The sequence below is a fragment of the Medicago sativa genome, chromosome 5 (genome assembly GCF_051527215.1).
Source record: "Medicago sativa cultivar Bolivia chromosome 5, Bolivia_mono, whole genome shotgun sequence".
NCBI classification, from domain to species: domain Eukaryota; kingdom Viridiplantae; phylum Streptophyta; class Magnoliopsida; order Fabales; family Fabaceae; genus Medicago; species Medicago sativa.
The window spans coordinates 71,881,969-71,897,391 of NC_140753.1; the positions used below are offsets into that span (position 1 = coordinate 71,881,969).

The following is a 15,423-nucleotide window of genomic DNA, read 5'->3' on the forward strand; positions in this document are numbered from 1 at the left end:
AATGGGAGGCTAAGGTTTGTTATATTTTTTTTTGTGGATGTCAAACACATTTCAATGTCAAGCTCCCATTCCTTTCAATGACTCAATCATACAAAAATATTCATTAATAAACAATACATAATTTCTCACAAATTTAAACAAAGAAAGTTGGTTTCTAATAAATTATTGTGGAAGACAATTTGATTCGAAACGTGTCAGATACTAAATGTGGATATATTTCACAGTCGATATTTGAATATTGGTTTGTTGTATTGTGAGAGTATATCTTCTTCCTCCGAACGAAAATATTCTCGTTGAATTATTTTATTTATGTATAATATATTTTTATTTGTGAAGTTTGATTTTGTTGAACTAAAGTTGAAGTTGGAGGGAAATGTCTGACCAGAAAAGGCAACTACATTGGATAACGTATATAGAACAACTAACATTGGAACGACAACTAGATTCGTTATTTATATTATTAAATTTGGTGGTAAAGGATGATGGTTCGTGCATCTGGCTAGAGTTACAAATAAAATAAATACTTTTGTTCCCACAAATTGCATCTGAACATTCACGTTCAAGATCTATTATCCCATCCCATCCATCATTTCATTTCATTTTTATTTGCAGCATTGTTTACTAAATTATGACTTTATTATAAATAATTTTAGAAAATAATTAGAGTGCAAAAGCATCACAAGGCATCAAGTCAACAATGACAACCAACTATAGTATAGTGACCATCTATCATTTGCATTATCATAATAAATATATTAAAATAAAAATAAAAAATTAGAAAAAAATACATCTTTGGTGACTAGAGCAAAATCCAAATGACAAGCATATGAATTTGCGGCATTATTAAAAACGTTACTATAAAAACTCAGTAGGATAAAATAATTATGAAGGGAAAAAAGTGTAGTGCAATACGATGACAAGAGTAATTAGTAAATTCATAAAATGATAAGCTCAACAATAACGAGGGGAGTATGTATCCAAAACCTTATAAAAACTTTAATTCTATTCTATTCTATTCTAAAAAACGTCATCTTTTTGTCTATAAATTTTAGCCCAAGTGATAAAAATATCAAAATTAATAGGTCGAATACCGTGATTCAGGAGGTTCAAACACTTATCCGGTCTTACGTGTGTGTGTGAGTTTTAATGATTATTTATCATTTCATCCATCTAAAAAAATGTCATCTCTTTTTTTTTTTTTGGATAACAAGAGGGTCGAAGCCCAAAAAAGAATTTAAAAATTAAAACAACTAAATGAGAGTCACTTTTTGATCAGGCTTCATAGTAAATAATAGTCGTAGAGATAAGATGAATCTTTTCATAATATCACTATTCTCAAATTTAAATTTGAACTAGAAAATCATACAAAAGATATTGTTTTGAGATAGTCCAACGTATAAGTAGAAAGGTACCAGTCTTACTTTCAATTATTGATGTATCAAATAACAAAAGGTAGTTCGGTTAGTGAAATGAGGACCTCAAAGGAGTATTAACAATGATCAAACTCTGAAAATTAATCTAACTCACAAACATTCGTCTATTACTGAAGAATAAAATCAAGGGTAGAAAGACTAATTAAGTTACTAAAGGGAAACATAAACAATAATTATTGTTTTTATCAATTGATCAATAATTCTTATTATATGTCATTTAATCTAATGATAGTATTTATTTATCCAATGATAAAACTAATATATATAAAGGGGTACTATGAATACTCTATTTCTTACACTCTCTAATGTTTATTTTCGTATTGAGTGAAATCTATATGGATACCACAATTTGTTGAAGAGAGTGTTAGAAAAAGAATGTTCTTAAAACATCCACAATGAAAATATCCATTTATGAGTACTTAAATATGTCTCACGTGTACAAATCATTTATTTATAGTTTTTTTAATAGTGATATCTAATAAACATTCAATTCATACAACTTTAAAAAAGGATTCACCGAACTCCACAATATACACCACAATCATGTTTTATAATTGAGTAATGTGAAATAATATAAAAAAATTAGTGGGGTCCATTTAACAAAATTAAAGTGGGTACAAAGGATGTGGATGCTTTTAGAGCCCTCCTTTTTTGGTATTTAAATGGGTTTCACGTGTAGACGTCGCTTATTTATATATTTTTAATGATAGTACCTAATAAGTACTTGATCCTTCCAACCCAACACTTCACACAAATTTTTTAAATATGACTTACTGATAACTTAGGGTTAAATATGTTTTTGATCCCTATAAATATATCAACTTTTTGTCTTAGTCCCTATTCATATTTTGAATAAAATTTTGTAGAAATATTATAAAAATCTCTTCCAAAGAAAATTAGAATTTTTTATCAAAACATGAATTAAATATCAATTTTTATATTTTTGACAATTAAAAATTCATATTTAATTCATTTGTTAAAAAAATTCTATTTTTTTAGAGGGATTTTATAATATTCTACACATTTATGCACAATTTCATTAAAAAATATAAATGTTGTACATGAGTTGACTTAAAAACAAGGGGCAAAAGTGGTGATTGAAAACTTTGTATGGACTAAAAGTTGAAGGAAATTTTTTGAGGGACTAAAACCAAAAATTGATATATTTATAAGGATTAAAAACATATTTAACCCTAACTTATATCATCTAACAATAACTCTATATCATTATATTTTAATATTAAAACACATGGACCCGTAAGGAGAGATAAAATGCTTATATGACACACTCTTCTTAATAGGTATCCTTTTGAATGTCTCCACAATGGGAGTACCTTCAAGGTACTAATGTTTATGGAGATAAGTCACTTCCATCGTAGATGATCTTGGTTTCTCATTTATATACAAGTCGTGTTATTTGAATCATCATTCGTATGACATCTTATGTGACAACCATTTATTTACAAAAAGAAGTAGTCATTGACACGAAAATTAAAACCATAAAAAAAAAGTAAAAATATAATATAAGTATAAAATATACAATTATCACAAAATTATTAAAAAAATAATTGTACAAATAAATGCTAGAATTAGCTCCATTATGCCACATATTAAAGACATAAATTATCAACTTGTGTTCTTTATATTGGATTTGTAAATTGTTGGGAAAGTTAACAATAATTGAAGCTAGTTGTGTGCCAGATCCAAGGAGACCAAAGTCAAGTTGGTTAGGTATCTGATTCTTGAGTGAGTGAGAAGGTGGGAATTGTTTGGGGAGAATGCAATGCCCTATACGCGTGGGAAGCACGGAGGAAAATGATTGGGTAATATTCATGAAGCGCGTAGATTACTATAGTACTAAAAAGGAGTGCCATGCCCTAATTGGTTGAATTTGAAGCTGAGATAAATATTTGACGGTGCAAAGCCGCAGACATATTATGAGATGATAAGATCCACTCCACCAATGACTGACTTGCCAGCTCCACGGTTAAGGGGGCTTGTAATCTCAATTTGCATGTTGAGTGTTATTGGACTTTAAGCATTGTTTGGAATTTTGTGAAGAAAAGGAATAAGATGATTTTGGAAAGGGAGGATTTGCAACTTTGATCTCTAGCGGTCTTGAAGATGACGACTAAAGTTGGTTGGATGTGGCATAGGATGGTGGCCTGTTTATCAACCGGTGGTGTACTTGCAAAGTCTCTTACATTTAAGTCATTAGAAGTTTTTTTTTTTTTGTTTGAAAGAAGTCATTAAAAGAGTTTTATAGAAGAGTTTAGAATGAGAAAATGCATCTTTCATGAGTGATTGTCCCTTATGAAAAACTCGTGTGGTTATAGAGATTTTGGGCACACTCACAAAAATAGAAAGCAAAAAAAAACTAAAATAAGAAAGAAAAAACAAAGTAAATAATAAGTATTTTTAAATAATTAAATTAAATTATATTATGTTCAATCTTGTGCCCAAAAGTTTATGTCCATTAAAATATTTTCCATCCCTTATGTATGTGATGATGTCTATCCATCTACGGTTGAATTTTTTTTTTTTCCCTTCATAATTTCATATACCCAAAAAATGCACATTTTTAAATTTTCATTTTTTTAATCCTTAGGGGCGGATGGAAAATAATTTCTCCATCGATGCAAATTTGTGAGCAAAACCAGAGCCATTTCCGACAATTTAGAGGCCTAGTTGTAATCTTGACAATTTTTGTTAAAAAATTAAATAAATAAAAAATTCAACACCACTTATAGTGATAAATAACTAAGTTGTAGTTAAATATAAGATCATGTTAACCAGTTCCCCGACACTGGTTAAGGAAGTTAAAAGAGAAAGTTTTAAATTAAAAATGACACTTTTTTATACTTTTAAGACATTGAATGCACAAGTTTCAATGCAACATTACTAAATTTGGCTTCCTTAACCAGTGTCCCGGGGGACTGGTTAACATTTCCCTTAAATATATTAACATTGGTTCAAACATGACGTTTATCTACAAACAAATAGACATTTACCTACGAAAAAATGATATTTAATGATAGATTTTGTCGCAAGTAAAAGCATTATTTTTTTATCCTATATCCCAACAATTATATCCTTATCCCTACGAATATTTGAGGCCCCATAAATTAGAGACCTAGTTCCATAGAGCTCCTTGCTCTTGCTAAGGAACGACTCTGAGCAAAACCATATAAAGATAATGAAACAAATTGGTAAACACAAAATATAAAAGAATGTGCCATTTGATAATTTGATTTAAATGTTTAGAGAATAGAATACCATAAAATAATTTAAAGACACATAGATGTAAGATTGACTCAAGTCTTTGAAATGGAGGTCCCAAAAAATTTATAAAATGTAAAAAAGATATAAAAATCACAAAATATTTTTGGTGGTCCATCACGTCAAGATATATCCCACACGCAATAATGGACCTCTTCCTCAAAAACAAACAATGGAGCTATTCCTTTCTTCACATTATCATCAATTAATTTTTTGAAGGAATTATCATCAATTAATTATTAATAATTAATTAGGGAGACCATGCATTGCGAGCACACTTCCCAATCCTACATCAACGTGATGCAATTGCAACCTTAGCTACTTGCCTTTATGCTGAAAACGACGCCCATCTTATTAGAGCATCTCCAACAGGGGTTCTTACTTAATAAGGACCATTCTCCGTTAAGGACCTTCCATTGGAGGAATAAAAAATGAGTTCCAATTAAGGAACGGACAACCATATAATAACCCTCTCTCCTGGGTAACTAACGGGTCCCACATTTAAAAAAGTAATAAAATGTGTACTTCTTGGTCCCACTTGCATAAAGAAGTAATAAAATGTGTACTACTTGATTCCACTTGTAAAAATGAGTAATAGATAAATTATTTTTGTTTAATGATGTAAAGATAGTGAGATATATTTAAGTACTTTTTATTGAAGTCCTTATTAGTGTATTGTCATTGGAGTCATTGAGTCTTTAATAGGTACTTTTATTATAAAATTATAAATAAATGATGTGTCACGTGGGATCCATTTAAGGAATCCTTATTAGGGAACTACAATTGTGAATGGTCTTACACCTACACCCACATGTACAACTACAACTTGCCCTCAAGAGTCAAAACTAACAAATTGATGCTGACCAACTTGTAAAATGATATTTTGAGAAATGATATTTGAGAAATGATATTTTGACAACCACTTTTTGACAGCTTTTGGACAACTTTCTATCTCATACTCACATGATGTTGTTATCCTCTCTCTTCCTTTTTCTCTCTCCATTGTTTTTGACCAATAAGAAGTGAAAAAACCAAGGTTATCAACAAAGTTGTCATTAAATGGATGTCAAAATATCATTACTCTTTAAATTTGGATCATGTTAACCATTACATCTAGATCATTAGTTAAAAATATCTTTTACACTTTTGAAGGGGTTAATTACACAAATTTTAAGATAATTTCATAATATATTTGATTCTTTAACAAGTGTCATTAGTATTTCTTTTTAAGTGTAGACCAATTTATAATTTTTAAACTATTTTTTATAATCAATTTCGTACATATGCATATAATAAAATCATAAGAGACATGTCAATGATGTCATGACAATCTATCCTTAAAAAAAAAATGTCACGACAATCTATGTTTTTCTTGACATTATCAGTATGACAAATTCTAGAGCGGAAAAACCGTGAAATATTTAGGTGATAAAAAAAAATAATTTGGACAATAAAAAAATATACATCATTTCATAACTTTAAAAATGCATATCATTTGATTTTTCTTTCTTTCTTGTGTGTGTGCCAAATGCTGTGGTTAAATTTTGTGATCACACAAGACTTCCTCGAAACAATTGGATGTGTATCACATTATGTGCAATTGAACGAACGGTTATATTAAAAGAGTTTCATTGATTTTATGGTATACATGTCATATACACAACACATTTTTCATTGACCATCTCTTTCTATCTATGTTTTTCCTCATCACCACTATTTTCTCTTTTGATCATGGTTGAAAAGAAAGTATGACATCGACTGATATGGTATGAGAGTCAGGTTAACGATGATAATATCGAAATTATATTCAAATTCTCTCTAGATGTTAGGGTAGATATTGAAGTTTTATTAGTGTACTACATTGACAAGATTCCTAGGTTGTCCATTTAATATATATATATATATATATATATATATATATATATATATATATATATATATATATATATATATGGTTGGACACCATCGTCTTATGAGCTATAACTTTTAAATTAAAGTCAGGTCTAAGCTCATTTAGCATGATACTAGAGTTGGATTAAGGATGACAATGTATGATAGTCTCACATTGCTAAGGTTCCAAAACTGTTAACTTTTGTGAGTGAGATCCAAACTCTTTTAACATTCATGTAGATAGAAGACACCCGTGCTCATGATAGTGTATGTGTAGCCTCTTTGTGGGTTGTGGACGCCTGAAATGTTGACGGACAATTTGGTTCCCGATTTCATTGTGTTTGTATGCGTGAACTTCTTGCTCTCCTCTCTTCTAGCTAAGTAAAAGTAAAATCAAAGTGTGTCTCTTTTATACATGTCATAGTTGCAGGGCCGTCTTAACAAATTTGTTGGCCCTGTTTAAATTTTTAAGGATTCACAAAAAATTTAAATTTTGGGCCCCAAAAAACCTAAATAAGACACTAAAAAGAAAATTATTAACAAAAATCACCTTAGTGGGAGTTGAACCACCAACCACAAACACAACCAAAAGAAAGCGCGCCACTGAAGCTCCATGTCTTGTTTGAAATTTTATTCGCATTAACTATATATAAATACTAATTAAGTGCCTAACATATAAAAAAAAATATGTTTCGGGCCCCAAAAAAATCGAGGCCCGGTGGCATAGCCCAGCCTCGACGGGCTATGGGCCGGCCCTGCATAGTTGGTGGGGCAGAAAGTGTAACTCATCATCCAATTCAAAAATCCAATAAATTGTCAATTTAGTCCTTGTTTTAGACCCTATCTAGGTTGGTGGTCTATAAAGTATATTAAAAGAATTTTGTTTTAGTCCTTGTTTTAGACCCTTGGGGTTTAAGAGTGTGCTTCTCTGAAGATATGGAGTTCGATTCTTTCAGGTGCTAACAATTGTTGTGTTGAACTAGTCCATATCGAGTTTTGCTCTTGTAAAAGAATTTGTTGCTTATAGTTTTGTGACTATGGAAGACTTGCATTTCTTTATCGCCACATTTTTCAAAAAACTAGCATCGTTTGGAAGTACCATTCAAGACATGGAAAAACAAGGATTTTCACACTTACAGATGAGTGAATTCACACAAAACCATACATTTATTTTTCTGTCCGAAACAATACTTTAAAATTATGAGGTCGATATTTAAAAAAAAATAAAAATGGGGGTACTCTATTTATGAATATGGTGAACAATTGAAAAAATTAAAGACCTTAAGGAAGCCCACCCTAAGCACCCTAAGAGGAGTCCTTCAAGATTAGTTAATTGACATCTTTTTTAAAAAAATGAACCTTTTCTTTGGTCTATCATCTAAGTGGACAACGTGGCTCAAGGAAGGCACTAATACTATGGGGAAAAATAGCCATATCAATGGTTGCTTATTTTGTAGTTTGTACAATAGGGAATGAATTTTAGTACAAAAAGTGGTTCCCTTGGGGATATGATATGTGTCATGTCTCAATTTTTGTGATGTTCTTTGAAGCTAAGCCTTTGAGTGGGTTGTGATAGTACCAAAAACAATAATATTGGATTCGAACTTTTTTCATTAACAAATGGACATTTATATAAGGACAAGTATTGGGTTGGTGGTGTTGCCATTTGAGCATCATGACATATTTGTAATTGAAATGGAATCTTATCTAAATGACATATATGTATGGTTAGACAAAAGGCCAATTTGGTTCTTCACTATGTCACACTAACCATAAGTTTTCACATCCTCTTTTAGAAGATGTTGCTTTTTTGTGTCTCTTTCATATGTTGTTGTTTTATCTCCCTCCATAGGTTGTGGAGCAAATGCCATAAACATTTTTTTTTTCCTCTTCATTTCTTCACGATGATCATGAATGGAATAGAAATTATAGAAGCATATCCACTTTGGCTACAATGATACTTCCACTAAGGTATACAATCTTTTTGTACTTGTCTCCTAAAATTTGAACATTTTATTCATCATCTCCCCACCAGATTTGAAATCACCCCCACCCATTTTGTCCATTACAAAATTATCTCTATCTCTATGAATGTGAACTATATACGTGCCAGTTTCTTAAACAACCAACTTAAACACTTTAGTGGAATCATTATTGGCTTTTTTTATTGATCCTTGTGATTTTTTTTTTTTTTTTATCAAATAAGCCTCCAAGGAGCTAGAGTGTCTTCAGGCCTGTGGCTATAGGCCCAATCTAGCTACCTATAAGGAGTTGAATCATTTCGCTCACGCTCTGCAGCCATGCCCAAAATGCCCCCACGCTAGTTAACTTGCGCAAGTGTAAATTAATGCGCAAGTTAAGTGGCACAAGACTACTTTTTTTTTAATTTATTTACTATTTTCAAATTATGTTATTAACTTTATTCTAAATTAATTTATTAAATTTATTCTAAATTATTTTGTTTATATTAATCTAAATTATTCTCTTAACTTTATTCTAAAATATTTTCTTAACTTTATTAACTTTATTCTAAATTATTTTATTAACTTTATTTTGAAATTATTTTGTTTACATTAATCTAAATTATTTTCTTAACTTTATTCTAAATTATTATGTTTACATTAATCTAAATTATTTTCTTAACTTTATTCTAAATTATTTTATTAACATTATTCTGAAATTATTTTGTTTACATTAATCTAAATTATTGATTCCATATTATTCTTTAAATAAATACAAATATAAATAAAAGTAAATACAACATTAGAAACTAAAAGCAAATATAAAATAAATGAACAAAATTGAGGCATATAACAATATCTCATTTTATTAATAATTCATACATTACAATAATTCATACAATAATTTTGAACTTATTCACTAAATCTACTTATTTTCTCCTTGGGGTAAAAAGTAATCAATCTTCGTGGGGTAAAATAGTGAACAGCCTTCTTGGGGAAAATACATCATCAACCCAAGAAGTTCTTTTTACCCACGGTAAGAAGTTTATGCGGTTAAAAAAAGCAGATTTAAACTTATCCCAAGGGTCGATCACTTCCCCAAGTCGGCTACTCACTATTTTACCCCGACGAAGTTTGATCACTTTTTACCCCAAAGAGAATATTGGAAAAAAAAAGAAAGAAGAGAAATAGAGGGAGAAAGTGAGATGGTGTGAGGAAATAGGGAAATATGTAGGGGTATTTATAGGTGGGAATGGTAGTGTAGGTTATAACCACCATAAATGTGGTCAAAAAAACGTGTAAAGTTTGTTAAAAACGTGTGGATTGAAGGTTGAAAACCTGACCACCGTCCAAAAAACGTTTGTTCATGAGCTCAGACCACCGGCCAACGTGCGTGAGTTAACTCGCGCATAGGCCAGTGGTGCGTGACTTAACTAACGCAAGAGTATATTTGTAAGGCTTGCACGGCGCGAGCAAAATGTGCAGGGTGAAGAGCAGAATTCTAAGGAGTTGAGAGTTTTTTAATAACCCTTCTTATATTAAGATTATGAAATCTGAAATGTTGTAGGGTATTAAAGAGTATATTTGGCGTATTTTTACACTCTTTGATTTTGCATAATTCAAAATGTTATATGGCGTGTGAGAACTCAGGGGATTGCAAAAAGAAATTCTCTAAATAATTGGGTTCTGATGAAATTGCACTTGAAAGTCGAGTAGGATATTTTAATATTTCTTCTAATGAGCTTAGCAATAAAACTAACAAACACATGACTAGCATAAAAATAAGAAATCCCGGATTTAAAATCAAACTCCAACCAAAATCTCAAATATATCTACCCTCTTCACATTTGAGTCATACATACGAAATTGATTACTTAATTTTAAATAATTCAAAAACCTATAAATACCGAATGTTTATTATTTATATATATATATACACACACACACGCATGCCCTATAAAAGCACAATTTGTCTATGTTAATAATGATAGGTTAATTTTTCTTTTCCAAGATTCAGTTTTGAGCCCTATAAAGCATAACTCCTTTGTTGCCCTCTTCAGCTTTTCATTTTTGAGCTCGATAGATCTACTATTGAGCATCAACTACCATTTTCGAGCTTTCATTCTAAATGGACTTGAGTTCAAATTAACTTTTTTAACTTTTAGGTTAGGATTAGTTTAGTTGTAGGTACCTCATTCTTGGAGGTAGATATCACTCATTCTTGGAAGTTATACTGAATTTAATGAAATAATTCCTCCATATCCACATGATGTAACATCCAAATTTGACTATTAAGAAATTAAAACATTTCCATCTCTTATGTGAATTGACTTTAAAATTTTAACTTGAAACCTCAATTAAAATAACTTTGAATAACTGGATTTTACAAGATACGTTTACAAAGTTACATAAATAACAATTTTGAAAAAAAACAACAATGGGAAAGACCCTGATACTAGACTCTGACTGACTGTGATCCGGCCTACATAAAACCTTTTGGTCATAGAAAAATCTATTTAAATGCAATTAAATTTCCACTTTGAAATCAATACATCTTAACTAAAATCTTTCTATCATCGTCATTCTTTCTTTTCAAAGTTCAACGAAATAGTTGGAAAACTTATTTTCAAGGAAATCAAATGGAAATCAAAATTTTGGAAACCACTTAAGCATAAAGTTCAATCTCAGTTCACTTACCTTAACCGCTGCCAACTTCGCGAATTCGAGGACTTACACAGTATAGATTTCACCTGCTGCCAAGAATGTATATTGGGACTTAGGCAGATAAGGGGAAACTAAGCGGTTTATGCTAATAAAATCAATTGGAAAGGATGTTTCTACCATACAGTAACATTCTCTCTTTCTAGTACGACTTCATGAGCGGCCGTTCTCAGTAAGCCTCACAAGAAAAGTGAAAATGTTATTATATATAGAATTACTAACTGACTCCCTAATCGGATCACATCTAGACACGACTCACAGGCCAAAATGAAACGGCCTGCTCTGATACCAAAATTATATTCTATCATATTATACATGAGGGAATGAAGGGAAAGAGGAAACCCACCCCTGATTAAGAGTGGGAGAAGAAATGTGAAAAATCTGATTTCTACTCTTCTCCAAACCTATATATAGTTATAAGATCAAATTACCATCTCACCCTTGATAAATGTAGAAATTTTCTCTTGTACCCTTTCTATGTTCTAGGCCTAATAATAGTTGGGTTGATTACATTTTTGGTCCACTCCAACCTCCCTTCTAAAATAACTTAAATTAAAGGTTACTAAAAATATTGGTATGAAATATTTAACTAGAGTAAAATATGGGTTGTTACACATGACTTTGTAACTCCGCTATATCTCTTATTTCAAAATCCATGCCATTTGTGAATTTTGACATTGTTCACTCATCACTTTTCTCGATGTTAATTCTTATGTTTGCTACTTCCAAATTTGTGTAATATTCTTCAACATTTTTTACACCTTGAGTATGCTTTTGGAGCTTGTTAGGTATGGTAATGACTCTTGCTCTACACCGTACTCTTTCTTTTTGTTGTTGATTCCACCATGATTTGTGAACTTCAAAGTTGCTAACTTCACTTTCCAATTTTAGCTCTGAATATAAGTATGTTTCTTCCCTTAAAAATTAGGAATGAAAGTTTCCCTTTCTTCCAAAGTTATTCTTCCTCCCTAATCCTCCTTTCTTGATTACATGTTTCTAAGACTTCCTCCCTGTCTCCTATGCCTCATACTCCCTAGGAGTCTTATCATCTTCCCTCTCTTTAACCAAAGTAATTCTTTGTCTAACATTTTTACTAACACTCTTAAGTCTTAATCTCCTTTTGTGTTTCTCTATGAAGGATTGTGATGGTGACGGTGGAATATCATTCATGGTGAAAAACAATAACAAAACTTAAGAAAAGAAAGAAAATCGGACTTCACAACTCAACTAAAGTATGAGAAATGCTAACTTGTACCCTCAAGGCACAAGTTAATGATTCAAATATAGAAATAATTCATTGAAATGTGTGCATTACATTTAATCTTTAACTTTTTAATCAATTAAATGCACAAAATTTTATAGAATATTTATTCTTTTGTGTTTCTTAACATGTTTCCTAAGGGCACAAGTTAACATTACCCTATTTTCAAATGACTAATACCTCAATTTCGTCCTTGAATTTTGACAAATCGGCCAAATTCATCCCTGAATTATTCGAAATAGCTATTTAGTCCCTGAATTTTACAAACGTCCATCAAATTCGTCCCTCCGTCAAATTGCTCCGTTAGTGGTGATGACATGTCCTCTTGCATGCTTTGTTGTCCTGTACACGTGTCAACAAGGCAGCCACGTGTACAAGGACTAAATTGATGGAAATGGTAAAAATTCGAGATTTAACTTTTCAGTGTAATTTTTCCTGTGTTTCTAATTATACCCCTCTATGATAAGGATCGATTTGAGACTTATTGTCATAATTTAAGGACTAATTTGATGGATTTTTCTATAATTTAAGGGCTTATATGATTGATTTTATTTGCAGGGAATGAGTACAAGGAGATATGGCATGCGAGGACCAGTGATTTCAAATGACATGCATAAACAAACACCACTGAGGGGTCTTGCTCCACAGAATCCAACTGCTCCTGGAATTATTAGAGTTCCAAATCCAACTTACTGGCCATCTGCTTCTACTCAATCCCAATACATGGAGTTTATCCCAACTCCAGGATTTCCAAAGCATTGATGCTTGTTTAAATTATGCTTTTAGACTGGTTTAATTATTGCTTTTTGGATTTGTTTAGTTTATGGTTTTTTGGATATGTAATCACTTAAGAACATCAAATGATTTGATGACTTGATGGATATGTAATTTGCATTTTTTGGCTATGTAATGACTTATGAACATCAAATATATGACTTATGATGGTATGCAAATGTATGCTTTTTTATAATCAAAGTGTCTGTCTTTTACTTTTTACTTTATTTAGCAAAAGTATACACCAAGGATCACAGTGATATATGTTGTAAAAATTCAAGGACCTATTTGATGGTATTTTTACTAATTTGAGGATCGATATGATGGATATGCATATAATTCAAGGACCATTTTGATTGAAATTTTTTGACAGAAGGGTTTGATTCATTCATTGACAACCTCTTTTCATTACAGCTTTGCAACATTACATGGACTTGGCACAATACAATAGCATTCTAAACAACTCAATCAAACATAATACTCCTATCAATATCTTAATCAACCTAAGCTCACTTCCTACACAATCAACTTTATCCATCAACCTTGCCATCCAAACCTCTTCTCTGCCCCTATCATTTGGCTTCTCTATCAACCTTGCATTTCTTCCATGACCAGCACCATTGTTTTTAAAATAGCCTAGTTCTTCAGCTTCATCAACCCACACAAAAAATTTACAATTTTCATCATCATCCTATACAATCAAAAAACAAAATCAGTACTATTTAAACAAACCATTCACACATCACATAACCATTGTTAAACAAACCTTAGGCAGAGGGCAGGCATAGAAAGGCCTTCCTGGGTTTTGGACAGTGTTTGCTTTTCTTACAACACAAATTCTAGGACACCAACAATGAAGCTCTCTCACACCATCATTGTACATAGAGCTTGAAGATGAAGACCAGCTGTTGTAGTTGTTTTTGCCCATACGCCCACCACCCATCATATTGATGTAGTATAATTTTTGCATCAAACAAAGTAAGTATTTTAATATCGTCTCCACAGGGAGTTGCGTATATCATAAGCATTTTCACAATAGTTCACATTAAGGGTTTGGATATAAATTGTTTGTTTGTAAAACTATGTTCCTAAACGACATAAAAGTAAAAACGAGATGAGATCGAACTATTTCGCTTGCGGTATAAGATAACGAGCAAGCATAACAGCAGCAATCTCTTGATCGATTAACAGACTCTAGCTTTATAACCAATATTATCACAATCATTTCTACAACATCCTTCGTGTCCAAAGCGATATCATTATTTCTAAATTATCGTTTAAACATTCGTGTCCAAATCCCTTAAACGATAACAAAGTCGATCGGATAACTTAATCGACCGTGTCCAGCCTGATTAAGTATCCGAAAGCATTAAATTCTTGATTAAAAGCAATTATCAAAGGTTTACAAACTTGTCAAGAATGATATAACTTAAGATAGTTTGTTATTCTAGTTCTAGATTCAAGAGTTCGTGTCCAAATCATCTTGAATCTCTTTGAAAGCATTAAACATAAGAATAACAACAATATTGAATCATTAAGCTAGAACCTTATACATTAAAAGATCAAAAGATTACATAATAGCTTGTTTGTTACCTCAATACTACAAAGAAGATGATAGCTACACATAGACATGTATACTATAACAAGGGATGAAGGAAAGATGAAGATTCCATGTCAAGATCCTTCGTGTCCAAAGCGATCTTGAGTTGAATCTACTCCTAAACCACTTGCTTTGTGTTTCTCTCTATGAAATAGCTCTAACCTCTCTCTAGAAATGTATAAAATGTTACAATGGAATAGTCCCTCCAAAAGAGAGGTAAAAGATCTATTTAAATGGGGCAGTACTCGTTGTGGACGCTTTCGCGTCATTAGGACGCTTAAGCGTCCTTCACAAAATCTCACCCAGTGACCAATAGCAAGCTGCCACGTAACCAACGTAAATATCTTCTGACAAAAGTAAATGAGTACGCTTTCGCGTGCTAAAGGCGTGCAGAAAGCGTCCTAAGACGGTTTGTTCTTGGAGTTTGCACGCTTTCGCGTGATTAGGACGCTTAAGCGTCCTACTTGAATCATGAAAAGCGTCCTGAAAGCGTCCTGAAAGCGT

At 31.6% G+C, this 15,423-nt stretch overlaps 1 long non-coding RNA gene across 1 annotated transcript; it reads left to right on the plus strand.

Annotated features, from left to right (window-relative positions):
• The first annotated feature begins 7,777 nt into the window (after nucleotides 1-7,777).
• Nucleotides 7,778-13,492, plus strand: LOC146924667 (uncharacterized). Its single transcript, XR_015010231.1, has 2 exons — nucleotides 7,778-8,573; nucleotides 13,104-13,492. It is a non-coding gene; the product is annotated as an uncharacterized LOC146924667 (long non-coding RNA).
• The last annotated feature ends 1,931 nt before the right edge of the window (nucleotides 13,493-15,423 follow it).